At 31.9% G+C, this 2,271-nt stretch overlaps 1 long non-coding RNA gene across 1 annotated transcript; it reads right to left on the bottom strand.

Annotated features, from left to right (window-relative positions):
* Positions 1-1,040: 1,040 nt before the first annotated feature.
* On the bottom strand, positions 1,041-1,817 carry LOC120069956. The gene is made up of 2 exons (XR_005479726.1): positions 1,180-1,817; positions 1,041-1,092 (listed from the first exon to the last, which is right to left on the bottom strand). It is a non-coding gene; the product is annotated as an uncharacterized LOC120069956 (long non-coding RNA).
* Between the last annotated feature and the right edge of the window lie 454 nt (positions 1,818-2,271).

Below are 2,271 nucleotides of genomic sequence, written 5' to 3' on the forward strand. Positions count from 1 at the left end.
TTACGTCTAAACTCCTAATCAAAGTCAGTTATGAACTAGATGTTAAGAAACGTGAAATATGCATAAAATCAAGTGGACATATGCTCAAAATGTAGTGTATCGAGTGAGTTCTCCTTAATGGTTTTTGGGAACAAGAATTATTCCACTCAAATGTGCCAACGGTAAGGAAGTGTATTTTCTTCTTTCATTCTATTCATCGAAAAATTTCTATATCTTTAAATATTGAACGCCGTGTTTATGAAAACTCTATTATATCATTTGTGGAATTCTTCAATATATTTCAAAAGCATGAAAGGAAGCATAACCGGTTAAATTTCCCTCCCCACAATTAGTTTGTTTGTGATCCAAAATTTATTCTTGTAACAATTTGTTAAGCATCCATTTAGTATATATTTATATCAATACGGTGAATCCCCTACTACCCCTTACTACAAAAGCTTCCACAGCAACAGTAGAGATGGAATGGAAAACTCTCCTTCCTTCATACTTTTCATAAACCTTTCTTCGTACTTGCATATTTCCTTGTAGCAGTATCGATTCATTCTTATTCTTTAATTCGTTAAGTATCTAAATATTATGTAGATGTGGCACTTTAGTATCACTATAATGGATTTGAGTTGTTTTGTTTTGGTTTTTCCTGAAGTTTGGACATGTCATTTGATTTGCAATGTGTTTTTCAGCATGACAGTTATAGAGAATAATATTAATATTTGAATATTTTAACTTTATGGTTGTTGGTGGTTTAATGATTTTAGATATATATTTTGAGAGGGATTGTGTGATTTGTGATTTTGACCACGTTTGAACTTAAAGGGCGTCAGTGTTAGGAACAATGTACTTTCTGTATTTACAAATCTAAGAGTTTTAGTCTGCACTGTTTTGTGCTCATAGTTTTTAGTCTGTACGTATTGAACTTAAAGAGAGTCTGCTTGAACGTTGTATAGATGTATCTCCTTAACTTTTTGATTTTGTGATGAGTAGATCGTTTAATGTGTGCATGGTGTATTGACTATATTTGTAATTCTGATAAAGTTTTTTGTTTTTTTTTTTTTTTACCAAAGTTAGTTATTTGGGTGGCATAGTTTTCACTTTCTCAGGCAAGTACAGTTGATTTCAGTTAAACGCGATTGAATCAAGCCTTAATCGCCAACTTTGACACCTTCTAAAAATTGCTAGAACTTCAGCGATTGGAGGAGTGCAACAAAAATCTTGGAATAGAAGCTTTGCAGCTTTAAGAAACCCAGCAAGAGAAGACAGGTTCCAATGAGGGATGGGCTGAACAATCGACTCTAGCAAGTGAACATCAAGATTTGAAGAGGCAGTTCGTATCAGTGTATAATTAATGATCCAATCACTTTGAAGCGTGTCATCTGGAAAAGAGAGTCATGTTCACCTTTCTTTTTGTAAGCAACAATGGTGCAGCCAGATAAGAAATAGTGAGTAGTTCTAAATTCTTGTGAGGAAAGGCATTAGAGCCTCCCAACGATCAGAAAAGCTCGAATATAAATTTGAGAAAAGAGGATGGACACAATATACTTCAAAGCTCTATTATATAATAAGTAATGTACTTTGTTGATAGGTACTTATTAAACAATGTCATTAAAACAATGTCGCTTTTCTTCGTTGTGTGCTAGAGTGAATTAGTTAATTTTTTGGGTGTTTATTGAAAGTTGAATTATGGTTAGAATGATGTTTATTTAGTGTATTTGTATGATATATATTAATTATTGACTTTGTATTGTAGTGTCCTTTACAAGTGGAAATGGTTGAATGTGGGTGTTATGTTATGAGATATATGCGAGAAATCGTGACTAAAGAAAGAATATATCACAATGTTGTATGTCTTTAAATTACTTATATATATGTAGCATTAATATATGTAAATAGTAAATAAATATATATTTGACTTTTTATGTTTTATAGATTGATACGAGGACTTGCAACTTGAATGATGAAGTATGCGTGGAATGGGTTATATTTAGGTCGCATAAAACTTATGGACTCCTATAAATTTTGTGTATGTGGCTACATGGGATTACCCAAACTTTTTTTTTTATGTAAATGTTTTGTTCAACCATTATAGGTTATATACTTCAAAGAAATGTGTGGTGGAGGAATAGAATTCTAGTCTGTGAATTTTGGATACATACATCAGTCAAAGATTGTTTTACAATTTTGGAATTATCATGTATTGGGGTGGGTTGATAGAGTATATTACTATTGTACGATTGGTCTTGTAAATTTTGGAATCGTTCATATACATGGAAGGTA

This window comes from Benincasa hispida, unplaced genomic scaffold (assembly GCF_009727055.1).
Source record: "Benincasa hispida cultivar B227 unplaced genomic scaffold, ASM972705v1 Contig708, whole genome shotgun sequence".
NCBI classification, from domain to species: domain Eukaryota; kingdom Viridiplantae; phylum Streptophyta; class Magnoliopsida; order Cucurbitales; family Cucurbitaceae; genus Benincasa; species Benincasa hispida.